Raw genomic sequence first — 21,156 nt, 5'->3', positions numbered from 1 at the left:
CTTTGACTATGCTCAGAGAATGACAGTTGAATGTAAGAAGGGTATTTTATTTGGATTAGTAAGGTGGTGGAAGGCAAGTCTATAAGTAATATCAATGCCCTGTATATAAATGCAAATATAAAAAAACCAACCAAACAAAAAAAAAAAAAAACAAAACCAAAACCAGTCCGCAGTCTTAAATTAGCACCTCAGTAAACTGCACAGGCATCTTCTAACACACTACTATCTGGCTTGTTATTTATCTTTATTTTGCACTAGGATGAAATCTTTCTGGTACCATCCAGCATAGTTGAATTTTTTGGTATGGATTACCAGAGCTGTTCTGTCACCTTATCTTCTTTTGAAGCATTAGAACGCATTTAGGCTTGAGAAACTTGCAAAATGATGTACACAAACAAATCCTGGCCTTCCATGTTTCACTTGTAACTTCTGATACCAATCAGCCTGAAAATGCCGCTTGCGATCATGCACTGGTGAAAGAGATGCGGAAGTGCGGAAGACAACACTGTCCTAACACTTTGAAGTTGTCTGCTGCAGATATCTTTAAACTTTTTAATCTAGCATGTTTCAGCAAGACTGACTATTCTCCCACTACATCATCAAGATCGTCTTCTATCACTGACAGTACAGGTTTGGCTTTACATACCTACCTGTCTGCTAACGCCAGTAGCTATCTCTGAATGTTTCTTTAGTTGTGGGCATCTCAGAGTGAACCCCTGCTCGTAACAGAAGTCAACGCGTTTTTAGGTTGGGGCTTTTTTTTTGTTTGGTTTGGGTTTGGGGGGTGGGTGTGGGTGTGTGAAAATGATACAGATAGTAAGTTTAAGTCATAAATGGACTAAGATATTGCTTCTTAATACAGTTTGTTGGTTTACAGAACTAAAAGGCATTACAGATTACAAAGCAGGCAATCTGCCTGCATTTGAACAATGCAGATGCAGTTATGAAGTATATTCTTGTCCTCTTTGTTTTGAATCTATAAACTTTCCCTCCAAAAGTTACAGGCAACTCCTTGCCCAAAGTTTGCATATTTATGCAAACAACTACTAATGGATCGTTAAGAATAATTATAAAAGTGTACTTCAAATTTTCAGCAAATGAAAAGGAAATAATTCTATTCAGGACACTGTTATGAGTTAAACAGAAGCTACATGAATAATCTCTTTAATTAAACACTCTAATTTATTTGAAAATCTCCAAATGTTTCTGAAAATGCTAATTATTTTGAATTAGTCTCACATTTGACAATTGTTTCATTGTTCTTTGCTTTTTTCTGTAATCCTGAAGGTTTAAACTTTGGCAGTTTAACATCTATATTTATTTAAACAGCAACGGATGAATACCTCTATGTCCCTTCATAAATTCACGTTGCTTAGTTCTTATCTTCTTGATACATTTGTATACTTGTAATTAAATTAATTTTACTGATTGCAGAAAGAATAGCTTATTTTCTTATTTTTCTTGGTCCTTTCAATTTAAATGGTCTAGCAATTTGACAACTACATTTAATAGAGATTTGCTGTTATTCAAAGGGAGTTTTGTGTGTCAAGAAGAATCCAGTATTTAGACTGCCACAAGCCATGTGTCATTTGCAGATGAGTATACTACCCAACCAATGCACTACTAGAGTGACTACACTAAATCAATAATGCTTACTGATGTATTACTTCTATAAAATATATCCTTGGACAAATCTACCACAGTGATTACGTTAAGTCAAAACTGAAACACGCTAACTTTGAATTCTGAAAGGGAATATTTCAGCAATAACTACGTTTCCGGGGGTGGGGTGGGGAGATTTTTCTTGAAAGGTGTATATTTTTGCATACAATTTTCTTCTGTTTTTTTGTTTGTTGGTTGGTTCGTTTTTAACAAGTATTAGTATGACTATAGTACTTCATCCTGGAAGCATGATTGTATTTTTTTTTTAAATCAACTAAAAAATAACCAGGAGGAAGAACTCAATTTCAGAGAAATTCCAAAGCAGAAGCTACATAATGTGAAGTCTTTTAAAATTCCCGTCTGACTGATGACAGCTGTGTATGACATTGTGCAACTCTCAAAATTTAAAAGGAGAAATTATCTGGCAAATTACTCAACAGCATCTTTAGCTATATGAAGAAAGGTGTATAGATTTGTAATTTCATTTTATTTATTTATTTACCATGATCCAGTAATTGAAAGGAGGGAATCAAATATATGGGGTTCAGAGAAAAGTTATGTCAAAGAGGAGAAAGCAGAGGTAAAACGTGACCACACAGTCTCATAAACCACACAGAAATCAATTCAGGCACATAAAAGTATGCAGCTAGTGATACTCTAGATATCACATAGTATCTTCTGGGTTTCATCCGCTGCGCCAGAAGTGTATGGGTCTGCATCATATTTGCCAGTCTCATGTGGCTATCCCAGATAATACAGAGCTTTCAAAATGGCAATACATGTCTATGTGTAAGGTACCTGAATCACCTATTTCTACCTGTAATACTTAGCAGGTGCATATTTAGGTACCCGAATCACACCTGAAATATTGAAAGATCCAGGACTTGGGGATTTATTTATTTAAACATCGATCTTGATTTGTCAAGACTGCAGAAGACCATAAATAAATGCAAACAATTGGACAGAAATTCTGACATCAAGGTTTTCCAGAGAATTCTTAAGTTCTCAAGACAGCTTTTTTCCTAGACACAATGACTTTAGTTGGAAAGATGCATAGTGGCTCAATAAACACATTCAAATAGAAGCTCGCTCTGTTTCCTATAAAAGCAGCTCTCAGGTGACTGAGTGACAAACAACAAAAATGGTTACAAAGAAATATTCCATATCTTTTGTTCATCAGGACATCCTAGCTCCCTCTGCAGCGATTTCACTGTTCCCAGAGATTCCAGGCCTTCAACTTCTACAAAATCTCTCTAGTATTGCCCTAACTTGCATGGCACTGATGCTGCCTACCAGCAGGACACTCCAGTCCACCAGAAATTCAAGTTTGATGATAAGTCACTGGACACAAGACAGCTTTTTCACACAATGCATAAAGCTGCTTAAGCCAAACACTCTCAGAACAGATCTCACAGGCCATAGTGGACTTAATAATTGAAGTTAAGAGTAATATTTATGCTCAGACTCCTATAACAGAATTTTAAAGGCCGATTAAAAGAGAGCATGTCTCTGAAGTATTTTACTTTTACACTTTGTATTCATCCCATTCCAATTAGATTAGAGATTACTTCGCCAGCCTCGCACGTTTTTTTTTAAACAGACTTTTATCTTCAAATAGCTTCCAGTTTTACCTGCCAAGAATATAAAGATGAAAGCCAGTATTTAACATCACAGTCAGAAGAACATCTCCCATAGAACTAAATGTATGTTATACACTTTTATCACAGATTAAGTGGACCTAAATTTTGCAATCTGTTTTGTACGACTAAGCCCATGCTGCTCACAGAACTCCAATGAAAGAAACAAAATATTATTCAGGAAACGTATCTGTACAGACCGTACCATTTAAGCTATTGTACACTTCACCAAAATCCTCCTTAAAGCCTTTGTACTGAGCTGGGAAGACTAGCTCCTAAGTCATACAAACACCTTTAATCTGACTCCATTCAAATTGGCAGCACTTGACTGAGTTCTACCACCAGAACAGCAAATCACTCCATTAAGAGGCACTGCATAATTACATTATAGAAGCAACACGTGGTCACAACTTATTTGCAATAAGAATCACCCAGTTCTGCAAAATTCTGTAAAAAAATGCTTTAAGAAGTTGCTGGATGGATAAGATCTTAACAGCAGATGTAGTTACAGTGATGAATTAAAAGGCATTAGTTGAAGCACCCAAAATAATCATGACTATCTAACAAAAGGTAATATGCAATAGAACTGATGCCAAAGTGGGATATTTGTATGTTAATTATAAAACATGGACCCTCAAAACATGTAAGATAACGAGACAACATTTAGTGACTAGTACAATTACAGGCCACCTACCTTCTCAAGTATAAAATCTCAGAGTTATAGGAACAAAAGGTGAAGAACAAGAAAGAAAAAAAAATAAAAGCTCCAATCAGGCATTATTACTAAATTTTGTCTACACAATGGAACTCAGGAAAATTAACCCAAATTAATTTAACTGGATTTGTCCATGTCCATTAAATGCATTTGCAAACACTTTCATCTGGGAATAAAATGTACCCTTAATTTGGTTTCACTCATCTTGCCTTTGAAGTGAATTAAACTGAATTCACTGGAGGCCACTAATTATGAATAGAAGAGTGCACACAGAGACTTGGTGGTATTTAAGCTGCCCTCTTTAAATTCCTACATTTAGTTGTCTTGCATCAATTTTCCTCAGTATCTTGTGTAGACAAGCCCTGAACTGATACATTAGACACAGAGGGACAAAATAGAGAATGAGGGAAGCTGTGCTGAAGAATCCTTAGTCAAGACACTAAACCCCCATGGGAACCATCGAAGAAGAGCTATTATCCAAGAGAAGAGAATTGTTCAACTATTTTAAGTTCGGTTCTAGGAAGAATACTGCCACAGTCCAGAGGTCAACTGGGAAGCATTTTAAAAATGCAGCTACATTTCAGTTCTCAGAAATGCTATTTATTTTAAATGTCTACTATTTGCTTATTTATTTGAATTATTTGAAGCTAGACCTATTGATAAAGGACACCACTAAATCATCTTTTGAGGTGATTTATTTAAGAATTAGAGGTTATAACCTATTCTTGGAGGCTAAGATAAAAGAAAGCAGAAAAGAAAAATTGCAAAGATCACGCTGCTTTTAAGAGCTATGGCACACTCCCACTGAAGAAACATTATGGAAAGCTAGAGCTGCTCAATACCTTAAACTACCCAAGTCCCCATAAAACGTTCTGAAACACTCAGAGTCACTGATAACTAAGACAACAACTGAGAAGTCCTCTACTTGCACTCCGCCACTGATGGCAGCCTAGCAAAAAGCACAGCACCAGTCCTATGTCAGGTGCACATGTAGGAGGATTAATTCATATGCTCAGATGTTCTGCTGGAACATTTTTACAACTGTGTTTTCATGGAGCTTCAGCGGGTTGTCACACCACTATTGTTCTTACTCAGGAATGATTACATTCTAAGATGGAAAAAGTCATGGATAAACGAGAAGTCCACAGAAACAGGGGTCCATAACTGAAATAAACTGACAAGCAGGAGACAGAGCCTTTCCAGGTAAGGATTTTCTACATCCCTTCATCAGTATTTTTTCAGGATAAAACAACACCATTACTATAATGTTTTTGCTTTCATACAGAACAACAGATAAAGAGAATGATCGTAAGGCAATTACAGTGTTTCCCTTATTTTATTCACAAGGGCCCTCATAAGTGTGTTAATCGTATTCTGGCAGAAAACAGCAGTGCAAGAGATAAACGTAATGCCACTGATAAAATTGGAATTCCCCTAAAACAAAGACTTTCATTTTAAACAAAATTCAAGTATCAATTATTCTTTTATCTGGGAGAGTGATAAAGAAGTAGGCAGTATTATACCGTACTGTACTGGAAATAAAACAATTAGGGCTTCAAATGTTAATCTGAGGCCTCTTAATAAATGCACAGTTTCGTTAAGTAATGTGCGTCTCTTCCACTAGAATATATCTCTACAGAAGCACTATGAACAAGCTAGATTTTGTCCTCATTTGGAATTTTTTCCTTTTCCCCCCTCCCTCATTTTCCTCATTTATAATTTTTTCTGACGCTGCAAAAAGATATGCTTTCCAAATATTGAACATATTCCTCCAAACGTCATCCTTCTTTCAAATAAAGAAGTTATGCCGGCCAAAACTCTAATCTTAACATAGTTTGCTCTCACAAAAACATGTATCATATACTCTGCAAATACTCTGCATGCATAAAATTTACTACAGTACATAAAAAGCAAGATGTCTGAATAATAATTATTGGATATATATAACGTGCAGTTTCATTACTTTTTTCAACTTTGTGTTGCATTAAAAATGAAACACTTGGGCCTATAGGCACCTCGAAATGCATGCAGCTCAACAACCAACACAATGAAGACCAGCTTAACCACTTGCCTTTTCTTACATTTTGAGTTATTTAGCCCCCTATTTCTACATTGCAAACTCTAAAATTAATTGTCATAGCAACAGGAGTCTAAGTCTTCATTTACAATGCAGATAATCTTTTCGATCATGTTATTCATGCATAACCCCATAGCTTCTGATTTGCAATGTATCGCAGTCAACTTTCAATGGGGGGTGTGGGGAGAGGAAGAGAACATCCAGGTATGACACGTTGGCATGCAGTGGTCAGGAAGCAGCTCAACCTCAACCTCTGCTTTACAGCAATTTACCTCCTCCTACACTTTCATTTAAGAACAAACAGCTGCTGCTGAAAAGTCAGACTGCTAAGATTAGTTCTCCTGTTAAGGCTGCTTATTCTTGAGCTGTAAATAGATACACAGCTGATTAAAGCTACCTTTAAGCCAGTTTTTAATTTGACTTACTTACAGCAGACTTTAAATAAGAGTTCCTTGAGGCGTGTGTCAGATGGGTGTTATGCTGCTGGTTTTTGGTGAGGAAAATAATCCATTTTTGCCACAGTAGAAGGTATGAATAAGCAAAATTTTGTCCCCTGAGAAATCTGGAAAAAAAGAAGTAGTATATTAGTCATTGAACTTATTCTATGCTATTTGAATAATAATGATAACTGGCAAAAATCAACTTCACCTTTGACCTTAGGAGCCTAATGGAGGTACTACTCTCAATGCAGACAAATTACCATATACAATAATTGGCATTAAGAAGATTACTTGGGCACAACCCAGTCCATTAAAAAAAAAAAAAATTATGAATGTACAAAAATATTCTTATGGCTATCCTACGTGAAAATGGTAATTCACACTTAAAAAGTCCTCTAACAGTTCTCTTTCTTAAGACTCATCAAATACACCTTTGGAAGTTTTTATTCTCATACGCTATCAAGATCTGAGGCAATGAACTAGTGAAGAGTTATCCAGGAGAAGACTCAATTAGGATAGCCATTTTCTTTCATGGAAAAAAGGGACAAACATGTGAAGAAAGAGGAAACACTACTTTCTTAATGGGATTTATTCATTTTTAAAGAAACAGCATTTCCCTTCGCACATCATCTTCTCCTACCTCTTCAGTGTAAATCCTGCTGCTTGCAAATACATAATCCAATTACTATAAACTTCACCTTATTGTTTTAAAAGGCAATCAGTTTTACTGTTTCTGTTTTTTTAATCCATTCACAAAACTCATACGCTTGTAACTGAGTTCAGCCTTATCAAAATCGGGATTTAACAGACATCTGCCCAAACCTTTTCATTATGGAACATTCCTTCCAATAATGCTTTTAAAACAGGTAGAAATATAACAAGGTCCACTATTTTTATGAATTTGTGAGAATTATGATATGAAAACAGAACATTATATTATTTCTCATTATTTCATAGAATACAGATGGAAATAACCAAATCTCAGTAGATAATAGTCCTTATGCAAAAAATCCCCATTCTGTGTAACAACTCAACTGTAACATGAAGTGTTTGTGAGCTAATACATAGTACTAAATAAGATTCCTAGCTTTTTTTTTTTTTCCCTTCACTGTGATATATTTTCATGCAAGAATCATATATCTGACCAAAGAATTATCTTCAATTCTTTGTTGGAACTTACTTACAAATGTACCACATCACAGATACCCTCATACAGAAGTAGGTTATTTTAAAGTTCAGAATAACATAAAAAGAATCATTTCATACATTGCAAAGGAAATATAAGGAACAGTCAAACCACATTTGCCTATGACCCTCATCTTTATCACCCTCAGAGAACTTAAAAAAACCAACTGTAAAATCCTCATGAACTTACAGAAGTAACTTTTAATAGCTCTAACACTTTCAAAGATACTTCAACTGCCAGGGTTAGAAATAACCGTCGAGTGTGAATATGCCTCAACATTTCCATGTATACTATGTTAACAAACTGAAATATCTACACTATGAAACTCCTATTAGCTATGGGGAAATAACTAAAAACTCTGTTATGCAGCCTTCAAAATCAAATGATGATGTTTCTGCTAAGGAGATATATATTTTATCATTGCCCTGGAAATAATCAAGCAGTCAACATATATTCCTTTTTTCAGCTACATATTAACAACCAACGATTGAAACATTTTTATAGTTTTGTTCAACGCATCAGCTGCACAGAAAAACACACTCTTTCCATCCAACACTTGACCTACTTCTTCAGTTGAAAGAGGATTTAATGTATGTGCTTGCACTTTTTTTTTAGCAAATCATAGAATCATAGCATTGTTTAGGTTGGAAAAGACCTTTAAGATCATTGAGTCCAACTGTAAACCTAAAACTGCCAAGTCCGCCTCTAAACCATGTCCATAAGTGCCACATCTACGCATCTTTTAAATACCTTTAAATACCTCCAGGGATGGGGACTCAACCACTTCCCTGGGCAGCCTGTTCCTGGGCCTGACTACCCTTTCAGTGTACCATTTAAATGTATCATTTAAACTATGCTAAAAATTATACCGTTTCGTTTGCTGCTGTAAATAAGTGATCTAAAAGATTACTATGGATACTATGATTGTTAGGGCACAAGGAAATGCATGTAGCTCAGCCCTTTTTGGCATTTACCACACACACACACACACACACACACTGTAGCTTCAAGAATTTATTTAGTTCTCTGGGTTTTTTTTAGTTTTTATCTGTTTCACTGAACATTATTTTTAACTTGGTAGTATAGTAGGCAAAAACTCAAGCTTATACATAACTTGCAGTGAGATTTATAGCAGTTATTGCTATCCCTGCAAATAACTTCTTCAGTCATTCTGTGAAATATAAGTCCTTCCTTACTCTTCCTTACAAACCTGTTCACCTGACTAGCATATGGGAGATTATAATCATTATCTGTGTAGGAATTGAACATTAAGGCTAACTTCAGATCTTAACAACTTAATTTTGTTATTATGAATAGTTCTTCTGAAGGAGCTTTCTCCCTTCTCTTTACCTGCTGAGTACAGAGCAAGCATAGGCTAAGGTTAGCTGCTGTGAGTATGCAGTTTAAGATCAACCTTAAATACTGCTTACTCTGTCTGTTGTATTTCCCTGCATAGCGGGCCAATAAACTGAAGAATGCTCCCCATATAACCACAACTTGGTCCATGACAAATTATGCAGAGATATAAATATACGATAGATATTTCTGATAGAATTATCATTATATATGATAGAATTATCATTAGCTATCAAAAAGTTCAGGGTGTAGAGTAATCTCAGCTGCAATTCCTTTATAATTCTGAGGGCAAATTTTGAATTTATCTTTTTACTTTTGCATAGTCCTTGCAATAACTTCTGCGTGAAGTTAGCAAGAAAATGAGGAAACACTGATTAAAGATGCTGCATATGTATTTCAAAACAAAGAACTTGATCTCAAACTGGTCTGTTGAGGGTAAGGAGTCTTAGCAAAAATCAACTGAGGCCAGATGGCAGAGAAGTTCTTCACTGAGAATGAATATTCACAGTAACTTTCTCAGTTTTGTCAAAGGAATACCTTGCAATAGACTGAATGCCTCAGGTTTGGCCTACGTGAAAGATTTCTATTGATACATAAAATGTTTCTTAAAGAGGAGGGGGGAGTTCTCTGTGACCAACAATCACATGCAGCTACAGCTTCACTGGATAAAAAGCATGCCTGATGGTATAAATTAATTTGTTTGGAGGACTGCTATAATTGACCAAATCAGGGTTGACTTAAAAATCAGTACCTATGGAAAGTGGATTTGCAATGCTATCTCTGACAGTAAACTTCTAGCCTCTGAGGATGTTAGCAGTATTAGTCCAGATCATATGAGGAGCATATATTAATTTATATGCTGCTGTGAAATACCAGTATAGAAATGATTAAAGACAAGACATATACTAAATATATTTTTCAAAACTTGTCAGAGACATCTCACACTCCAATTACAGATATCCTGAGGGACAATAGGAAGAGGTGAAAACAATTTTCTTCAGTGAAATAACAAAACAGTGAGCTTGGTCATTTGTGCCTTTGTCCTGGCTTATTAAAGATTATTTTTTTTTGGTCTAGTGACAACACAAAACATGCAGAACTTTTGTAAAAATAAAGGCAAAAGCAGTCCTGTACTATTATAATTCTCTGCAGTTTTCTTGGAATCTGGTTCTTTTTTGTGTTACAACTCCTTTTCAGACTTATGCTTATATATATTAGCAGACCATAAATTTCACTTCATTTTCAAGCAAAATGTCTAGCGACATGTCTAGTATCTAGTGTGAAATTATCTAGTATTAAGAATGGCTGTTCATTGAAACTTAAACAAAATATAAGATGCCCTAAGGAGCAAGAAAATCCCTCTTTCATTTAGTCAAATCAATTTGGTAACATTCTGCAAGTTTTCTCTCACCACAAATAAGCTACAGCTACCTCTACAATTGTAAAAATGTATAATCTCTTTGCATTTACAATTTTTCCTGTAATTCAGGCGATATTAAATAAAATAATAATAATGAACAGGAAACACTCAGGCTCAACAAGAAGAACTAGAAGCTGATGAATCACGGGAAATGCTATAAGGAAACATGCAGAATTGTACCCAAAAAAAGCAATAGCAACTAACAGATATTCCAAGTTTGATGTTAAAATAGTGCAGCCTGATTTTTGAGAGCTTTTGAACATTTCTGACCAACTTCAACAGGATTAATGGATATTCAACATCTCTAAGAACTAGACCATTAGTTCTAATTGCCACTGTCGTCATCATCTATTATTACGTTCTATGAAAAGCAGGACACAGTTGGAGTTAAATATCAATGTGCGAAACAGGAAATTTAGAAAGCCAGGAAAAAAATGGGAATTGCTATTGATTGCAAAATAAGCCTGGGGGTGGGGGAATAAAACCCTCCATCACACTGAATATTAATGTCTACAGGCAACAGCTAAAGAAAATAACAACAGTGCCTGTTGGTTTTTTTTTTTAACTTATGTACCAAATTCACATACGAAAACAGCTCCTGTAAACTACATGAAGAACAATCTCTTCTGAAACAAACTGCTCATCACAGACAACTAGGCAGAAAAAAAGAGGGGAAAATACAACAGAATTTGTATTCTCCTTGAGCCTTAGTTGACAAACACGATGACAACATCACTCTAAGGAATTAGAATATGTTTTGTAGAGCTTACTGCAAGCTTCAGCGCATAAATATTTTTCAGTTCAATCTACTGCAGAAGGAATTATTTATATATATATTTTTAAGCATCTCAAACACATGGATTTCAGAAATATCTGTATTTTTGTCTGCTTTTTATAATACAGGCAGCCCTGGAAAGTAGGCAGATTCATAAAACAAAAATTCCCTGAAGCTATCCGAAGTGACATTCTCTTTCACACATTTAATTTTTTTGTCTTTATTTTAAAGACACATTGCTGCTTTGCTGCTGAGCTGAAGCTAAATGCACAGTGAAGCTGATTGGGAGCTGTTGTTGATTATTTTTAGAAACAATGTATCATCACTTTGGCCAATACAAGCTGGCAATTTATTAGAAATTTTTCAAAGCAGCATGGCAGAAAGTTGCTCTTCCTGACTAGCAGGGCTGCTTATTAGCCAGAAAAGCAATGAAGAAAGAAAGAAAGAATCCTGCTGCTCTTGGTTCAAAATAAAAAGATGTGGAGGTGGAGCAGGAATGATTTCAATGATGATCTATAATTTCAGTTAGGAGTTATATGAAATATAAATAACTGGGGGGATGGAAAGAGACATAACCTATTACTTGATGCAGGGAGTTGGTACCAAACACTACTGATCTGTTGTTGTGGGAAGACAGATGTTCAACAAACAGGCAAGACTATAGACTACATAAAAGGGAAAAAAAAAGAAAAAAAAAAATATTTTGCTTGAAACCATGATCTTCCATCACTCGCAAAAAAGCCACTAAATGATCAAACTGGTGGCTTAAGGAATGACCAACCACAGTGCAAGAAGCACAGAAACGGTGTTACTCTCATTTCCCTGTTTAGCTTTGCAGAAACCTATTTGAAAAATTATGTTTTTATTGTTTATGTCAGTCACTTTCCACCAAATCAGTCAGTTTGCCAGACAGTGAATATGTGCAATATTAGCTCATCTGAGACAGCTTTTCTCTTATTTACAAATGTTTTGGAAAAACCTCTTGTTTTTCAGTTTGCTGAACCAGTCAATTAACCAGCAGTATTCTCCATTTCATGACAGACAGAATGAGCTAATTTCTTGGAGCTGCAGTCAGTAGACACTGAAAAGCTAACCATCTACGGGGAATTCATAATCCTTTAAAATGTAAAAAGGTACAAGCTGAACTTTATCTAGTGGATAATAATTTGTTTTTTCAAGCACTAGCATCAAAGTGATGGTGTCAGGAAAAGAAGGTGGTCATTACCATCAACTAGTCAAATATTTAAACCTGGATCCAAACTAAGCTCATGCCACTAGTATTTGTGTTCTAATTAATATAGAAATGGATCTTATTATGTGCAACATAATACATACAACTCAAACTACACAGCAGCTACTGTTTTCTTATGTATAACATCAGTGCTTTCTATGATGATGATCTCTGAAGACTAGAGACTTTAACTAAAAGGAAGAAAAACCACCACTTTCACAAATAGATTTCATCCAAAACAGATTTAGCTGCAAAGAACTTCTCGGGCAACTTCAAACAGTCCTGAATCTTTTTACACAGCTTATGTGACTGAATATCTAGTCCACATATACAAATCCACATCTGCTTGATTAAATTAGACTGTCAGTCTCCTAAGGTAAAGCCATAGCTAAAAGGCCTAAAATTATGTAAACAACCTCCAGCAGGAGGTTGAAAATCTTGACTCTGTATTTTCTCTATAATTTACATGATAGAATTAAAAGCTCTGAGTAGCATGCCCTCAAACGGAAAGACATTCAGAGAATTTATAATTGTCATTGCTACTTACAGATAAACAGTAAATTTTCCCATAATACTCTACCTCTTGAAAGTCAAGACACTTTATAGAATGTCACCCCAGCCGGTGTCACCACTGAAAGCTGACCTTGGAAGACTTCCTGAACCTATCAGTCCTTTTCCAAACCACTACAAGTATATACTAAGTGACAGATTTCCTCACTGTTCTTTCCATGAACTCATCTATCCATTAAACACTACTGAGATGAAGACACATGCATCTGTGGAAGCAAAGACTTTAGCGAGGGTCTTTTTTTCCGTATGGAGACAAAAAGTTAAGGACTAGCATAGCTGAAGTGTATTATGTTTCTTACTGGAGAAATCTGGCTGAGGAAAGGACCTGAACTGCTAGAATTCTATCACTTTGCCTTCCTAACATGGAAAAGAAGTAATGAAGTAGTGTTTGTAATGAAAGGACTGCAGACAGGTCAATAGACTCACCTTGCCTTTCTGCAGGAAAAATGCAGAGGACAGATTGCTGTAAAGAGTGCTACTGGGGGTAAGGAAGAGCAGGCAGGAACCGCAGTCGCTCTTTTTCTCCCACATCCGTATTTCAAACGGACTGAAAAAATACTGAAATCTTTTTCAGCTACCCTCCTCAATGTATGTAGAGGTGTAAAGATTAAATTTGGGGGTTAGTTTTTACAGCACTCTTGCTCTCATTTCTAGCCTTGGCAACTTTCTCCTGGACATGACTAAGCTGACTATAATATCGAACAGTACGACATATACTATTTACTCTGAAGAGAAGTAGTGAAGAGTGAAAAGAAATACTTAAGTTTTATACATCATTTGCAATTTGCTGCACTGCTTCAGCGAAGAAAAAACATCCAATATTCTTGCACAAGGACACTAGGCCTTAAAAAAAGAAAAACAGCATTTTGATTGTGAAGCCAGGAATAAAGTTCATTGTAAGAGCACACCAGAAGCTGCACGAACAAGAATAAGCATGATAAGCAATATACAGTCCTATGACCTTCTAGGTTTACAAATAGCTCCAACATTTTCAGAAACAGAAGGCAGCTCTCAAAGCTGCAGGTGCCAATCTCTTCAGCTTTGTCTGGACCCATCTATCCACCTTTAGTTAATAACAATACAAAAATACCAGCATGCTTTGAGGCACAGTTAACATCTATGAATTCACAGAACAAATAAGTCAATTCCACATATAGAAAACTTATTTGGAGAATCCTACCAGCTTTTCAGGAAACTGTTCTGTGAGCACCAGAAAGAAGGAAGCCTCGTTTTCTTTGGATTTCTGTCCTTTAATACCCTAAACTTCTGCGGCCACCAGCACATCCCAGAGTTAGTCCAGAACCATGTATGCACTAGACTGTGCAGACAACTGCTGTCAAACAGTGTAGAAAACAATATGGTTCTAGTTTCAGTCTTTCTTCTCCACCATCTACAGACTTTCACAAATTTTGTAAGAATTTTATTAACTTTGACAATTGTAACTATTTTTCAAATTGTACAATGGTTTCAGGGGGACTGAGAAGAATGATACACAAATGGATGGGCATAAGTCTCATTAGAGAGACTGTTAGAAAAGCAGGCTAAAAATGCATGCGCCTTTTTATGACACCTGATACCAGTTCAAGACTGCAAGCCTAGCATGACATTATGCAGCGATGTCTGATTTCAGAATTTCATCTCCAGCTCAGTATAACCCTGATTTGTGGATCCCAATAGCAAAGTTGAAGGTTTACCCATTTAATCAGCCTTTCTTCTTACAAAGAGATGGAAAAACCAGTGCAAGAATTTCAGAACCCCTAGTCTGTAGCCAAACAAGTCAATCTGCAAATGGAGATCTGCAGTTCTCCTGGACAGTAAACAGATGTAGACAGACTCTACTAAGGTGTTCTAGTTGCGCTGTGGAGTCTCCATTAACTATTTTGGGAGTCTAGGTTTTTAATTCCATGAAGATAGTCAAAGTCACATCATATAAATACTCTGTTATATATATTGCTTAAAAATTGCAATAATTTTTCAACATATTGGATGAATTCAGACATTACAAGAAATCGTAGTGTAGTATTTAAGTATCTGTAGTAACAATGAAATAATAAATATACATATATTAGCGTTTCCTTATACTGTAGGACAGGGAGAGATCTTTTTTTTCCCCTGTGGAGCAGAAGTTATTTTATCACTTTTCTTTCTTTAAAGAAGCTGTCTGTTATACCTATTTATCAGTAACTGCAGGAGAAACTGCAGATTTTGTCTCACTGGTCCAAGAACATGGCCTGGAAATTAATAGGCACAGTGCACCTCAATTTTAACTATAGCACTGTTTACCAAACCAATTTAATCACTTATAATCCCTTTTTTTAATTGCTGCGCTTTTAGAATCTGAACTTTTAGGAAGAAGAAAGCTATTTTGCATACAGCTCTGCTTAGCTCCAGCATTCAAATAAAAGTCATCTGCATAAATACTAGAATGTGTTATGCCCTTTTCTTATTTCTTTCTAATGAATAAAACAAATTTTCCATTATTTTTAAAGGCACACTGGGAATTCCCCTAGTGTTTTTCCTTCCTATACCGCAAAAGATTTGATACAACAGATCAAGTACCTGGACAGTCATCTACTTTGTTATTTTTACTGCTCTCAAGAGTGGTTCCAACCTCAGCAACTTATAGAGTATCCCTGTTTCACAAGAAGTATTGGAGATAAGTCAGAGGGCATTCAAGAACACACAAGCATCCCTTAGTATTTTTAAGGTCCTGTCATTTCCTACTACAAAAGCTGTTCTTGATAACCAGGGGCAGTGACTAGTATGGCTTCACCAAGTAAGAGATACAGAGAAGAGAAAACTGGTTTCCTCTTGGGTGGCATCTCCCCTTGGTGATGCTTTAGTTGTCACAAGAATCAGAAGTGTATTTAACAAATTGTCTTGTTTCATCATAGTATTGAGCAATTCAACAGGTGCTTTCAGAATCAATGAAAAAATTTATTAAAATGTTTTCTTTGTTTGTATTAAAATTACTGTTAACAGCAATCAGTGAAAAGAGAGCAAATCTTGGTTAATTTCTGCATAAAGGGAAAGATCATTGCCTCACAAAACAAAATACCTCACCATAAAAATTTATCCACTTACTTATGCAACTTTTCAACCAAGATATTTTAATAAGACATCCTTTTAATCCCTGCCTGTTTAATAAGACAAATAAGACATTTGTTAGTTTATTACACCACCAGCGCACAATTCATTTTTATGATACAGCAACAATAACTAACTTAAGAACACAAATGAAACAGCCAAATCTCACAGCCTCCAGTGAAACAACATATGGAACATAATTACATGCAGTACACATATTGCAAAGAGCGCTGACTCAGTTCCAAGTTTAGCAAAACGTGACCAGGACATAAGTGTCCGGAACTTAACCATAGTGTGTATTTGACCCTTTTCAGTCTTGAAACCTACTATTTGCCAAACGTCATTTCAGCTTATGAGAGTGTTAAAGATCCTCTAGCTCTCTGTAAAAAATTAACTGCTCTGTGAAGAGATTTTTTTACAATCTTACTGGTCTAATTTACACTGAAACTTGCTTTAGTTATTCAAAAGGATTTTATTCTCTCTGGATAAAGTTTCCAAAGATTTTTAACATCCATGTGAAACCAACAGTGGCAGCTTCTCATGCTTGAAATAAATGGAGGTAGTTCAAGAAGTGTGAGAGGAGATGATTTACTTGGAAAGGAGTTACTCCCTGTCTTCTCTATCAACATATCAACTGCATCCTTCTTTTTTTTTACCTGTACAAACAGCACCAACTTCTCCATCCCTCTCTGCCGTTATACGCATTAATAAAACTGAGAGATCAGGTACGGATTGGTTTTGTCTAATTTTACTGAAGTTCTTTTTGTCTTCGCAAGAGAGGTAATTCAAAACTATATTAATTTACTTATAAGTATGTGAATCGGAACAAACTATCGTTTGGTTCTGCAACACTAAAAATTTATTAAAGAGCCCATGCAGCATCTAGAATAGATGACATTTATTTTGAACTGTCCTGATTTTAAAGGTCTAATACATTAGAAACTTGGAGTTTCTAATCACCTTATCTAAAAGAGTAATACTTTGAGAGAGACAAAGGTCATATTTTCATCATGTAGTCACTGTCTACTAGCTTAGTCTGTAGACACTGCTAATATGCACATCATATTATTAACAGTAAAAACAATGGAATAGAAATTCTCATGGACTTCATGCTAAATAACTATAAAAGGAGCGTCTAAGTACTATAGAAGTCTTTATACTGCACGAAATGTTTAAACTGTACCCTTCTACTGCTCTATCTTGATTATTTCCATGTTACAATATATTAAGGCCTTCTTAGATTAAGATGGATTTCTTTAGAATGCTCTAAACTGAACCACTCGGTATTTTTTTTCTTAAAAACACATCCTGATGACTGGACTGTCCAATGACAACACATAGTATTTTTTTTAAAGCATACATTTAATTCTTTTCATCCAGGTCTAGAACTACCTACCTTGGAAAAACACAGCTTTACTACCTACCTACCTACCTAGGACAGAATTTACTAAGACATGAATTTTTCTTCGGATACACTGCCCTGAAAAGCTGTGTGAAGTTACTGCCTTACAGACATGGCTCCTTTCAGTGGTAAAAAACATGACTTATACAGTTTGTATAAAAAAGGATGAATCTCATTTCTAACTATGGAATAGGGCTTAGAAGTATTTTACTCTACTTCTGGTAATTAGCAAAAGTATTTTGATTTCAGGAGGACTAAGTAAATTAGTGTAGTTCACACTAATAAAATAAGTAATGAAACCTGTAAAGGCATATACCAGAGACAAAGAGCATGAACTAGAATGTTTATGTTTTCTACATTTGAAGAAGCAATGCTACATGTTTGCACTCGCTGACAATATGTACCTCATACAATAACAATACTGTTATTATGTAACAAAATTGTCTCAGTTATTAAAATAACCAATCCAACTAGCAATTAAATCTCAAAATGAGAGAGCATTGCTTGTAATTAAAATACACTTCTACTTCCAACCACGTTAGGCAGAACAGCCCGAGTATCCTAATACAGCAGACAGTCTTTATTAATTGTATCTTAATGAGGATTCCTAAGACAAATTCAATACTGAAATTCAAATAGACTACAATCAAATGGTCCATAGTCTTAAATTAGCCTAAAATTTACAGTAACTGCCAAACGATGAATTAAAGAGTAAGCTGCCTGTAGTGACAGGTAATGTGTCCCAGTTATTTGCAAAACCAAATGCCATTGCTCTATAATAAGCCAACATACTTCTGTAAAAATATTACCACAGCAATAGCCAAGATGACACTTAAATAAAATGGAGTAACATTTCTGTCTTATCATTCTGACTACAAGTTATATTAACTGCATCAGAAAATTAAAAGTGAGATTTGTTTTCTGTCGATAAGCACCTCCTCATTACTGGGACATTGCTTACATCCCAAAGAAGGCAGTTCCCTAAAAACCTGTAAGCAGTAGTTTGTTATGCTTTGGGCAATACCATCGTCATCCCTGCAGGAGACAGCATATGCCTGATGCAGATGTGTAAAACAAACCAGAAGTTATCAGTTCTTTGCAGAGGATGAGCCGAGAGCAGGCACTGGGGGGGAGGGTGAGAGACGCTCGGGCTTCTTCAGAACGCAGAAAACCCCCTTGTCAAAGTAGACATTGAGCATAGTAGGAACTGAAGGGCTTACACAGTGCAAGCTACAGTTTCAAGACAGCAACACAACAGCATCTGTGACTTTAAGCTTTAGCCATCTAAGCCAGGGTTTTCTTTTCCAAGCTGTGCATTGGGGAACACAGAGAGAAATAAGTTCTGTAAAGTCGGTAAAAGGAATATCCAAGAAAGATCTATTTTTGCAACAAATGAGTAAATGCTTAGAAGTGAATTTTGCCATCAAAAGATTTTAGATTGGCAATGTAAGGTGGAATAATAGATCATTTAATTTCCTCCTTTTTCTTCAGATCCGCAGGTTCCCTGGTCTACTCTGATTTTCTACTCTTCTAGACCTTGAAGAGCAAAATCTAACAAAAGTATACTATAGAATTAGATACTTCAGGTGCATGTATGATGACACATCAGATAGATTTGGTTTACATTAGACACATAACAGCTAATAGCGTATAGAGCAGTAAGCGGTATTACCTGAAATCAAGGTTGGAGAAGGTAAACCACATGAGCCATGCAATGTTATGACTCCTGAGAACCAAGTTTAGATCTTTTTTCAGTTCAATTAGGCACAAAACGTGGAAAGATTAGTCTAACTTGTCTTATGCAGGCACTGCTTATCTCTATTTGACCACTATCGCTAGCAAGAGACTGGAATTGGCTGGAGTCACTGCCTCAAATAAAATAATCACTTTTAAAAGATTAAAGAAGCCATTAACATGGATTGACTTTGCCCCAGCAGAACAGAGCAATGCAATCTATTCAGTGCTGGTGATCTCGCAAGGACAAATAAAATTAGTCTGACACCCGAGCAGAAAGACAGGGACTTGCGGATGCTGAGTGCAGTGTCCAAACTCACAAGGACTTTTGAAGTGACAATGGTTCCAGAGGAAACATTCTACATGCAACACTTGGATACAGCTTTTTCTCCATGATCTAACTGGATACTTACAAAATTCTCAGCAAGAATCTCAATGGTTTTACTAATATCATTCTTAATCCTCAACAGCTTAACTAAAAACCAGTTCCCACAGAGGAGGGTGGAGTTCTGAAAAAATCTGTGCATCAGCTATAGAGAGAACTGATGAGCTCAGCAACAGTTCAGGAGCTTTAAGATAGTTTGGTACATCAAGTCCCACTTCTGAAATGGAGAGACAGACAAAGAATCTATATTCAAGAAAAGACCTTTGGTAGTCAGAGACAAAAAAAAAGAAAAACAGGATCTGGACACAATTCAGGCCTGAAAGTAGGAAAGAAAGATTTGTGAATTCTAACTTTGCTTCTTTACTTGACTTCACCCACACACAATCCAGGCTGTTTACATGTATTTAGTATGAAGGTTTGCTTGTAAGGAAATATTTTTTGTCATCTCTCTTTTTCTAGACTGTATGAAAATCTTATTACTCAGAATCTGTGTGGACAGAAAGAACACTATTCAGTATGGAACTACTACCCAGGTCTCTATTTATCTTCTTAGTCCATCCCCTGAAAGTACTGAAGAATATTACATTCTGTTGAAACTGTATTGGATAATATTCAGATAATTACAACTCAACAAGGAAAGAAAACCAAAGAACTGACAAAAATAATTTCAGGTCCCCAGATCAATACCGTATGTTCAACAGACTTCACAACTGTCAGACGCAGAAATTGAGCTCTTTCTGAATGACTGTCTATTGACTTCATAAAACAGCATAACAAAAAAACAAGACTGTACATGCCAAAGCACAAGAGAGCACAATGCACAACCAGTCTGTTCAGCTATTATACTTAAGACAGAAAGGGAAAGCAGTATTGGTCAAGGATACCTTTTTCGTCTCTTTGAGAGACATTTCACAGTGGAGATCACTTCAACCATTTGCACTGGCGGCTGTTAGCTCACAGGTTAGCTCACAAGTACTCCTTTTTTTTTGTAATATATGCATTTTCTTGCTAGCACCTAGCTCACTCTCATTTCAGAACTCCGTATGATACGACTGTTCTTTTGTGCCATTGCTCTTCTGCCATCAAAACAGAGCCCCCCAACCTTTTTTTATACACAAATGTATTTATGATTGCTTTGCAATGAATTTGAAAAAAATCAATGCTTCTCTCATTTCAAATGAGTTACAAAAGGACTTGTAAGGAGACAAAAAGAAAACGTATGTCTTTCCAGCACTCTGTGAAAGAGAAGCATACCTGCAAGTAGCGTAGTGTGTTATTTGATTACTTAGATATTTTTCCTTTACCTCAGACATTGATGGACTAATTTCACAATTGAGATATTACAAATATTTCTAAATAATGAAATACTGAAGAATCCCCATCCTTTGTTCAAAAATATTTAATCCAATTAAAATGTAGATTCAAATTGATGCTATTCCTCCCCAAAGTTTGATGACAGTTAAGATGACCAAAATGTAA

The 21,156-nt window shown here is 35.8% G+C and overlaps 1 protein-coding gene across 5 annotated transcripts in view; it reads right to left on the bottom strand.

Annotated features, from left to right (window-relative positions):
• OTUD7A (OTU deubiquitinase 7A) overlaps nucleotides 1-21,156 on the bottom strand; it is a 153,949-nt gene that overhangs the window by 76,420 nt on the left and 56,373 nt on the right. For 4 of the 5 annotated variants that reach the window (XM_087744638.1, XM_087744642.1, XM_087744639.1 and 1 more), the window contains one exon: nucleotides 6,521-6,653. The gene's annotated coding sequence lies outside the window, so the exon portion shown is untranslated. Of the gene's footprint in view, nucleotides 1-6,516; nucleotides 6,654-21,156 lie in introns of all 5 variants that reach the window. The other variant, XM_087744640.1, reaches the window with a different exon arrangement.

The sequence above is a fragment of the Nipponia nippon genome, unplaced genomic scaffold (genome assembly GCF_047370975.1).
Source record: "Nipponia nippon isolate SJK-2023a ecotype South Korea unplaced genomic scaffold, ASM4737097v1 scaffold_9, whole genome shotgun sequence".
Lineage (NCBI taxonomy): Eukaryota > Metazoa > Chordata > Aves > Pelecaniformes > Threskiornithidae > Nipponia > Nipponia nippon.
This window is presented reverse-complemented; position numbering and strand designations above follow the sequence as displayed.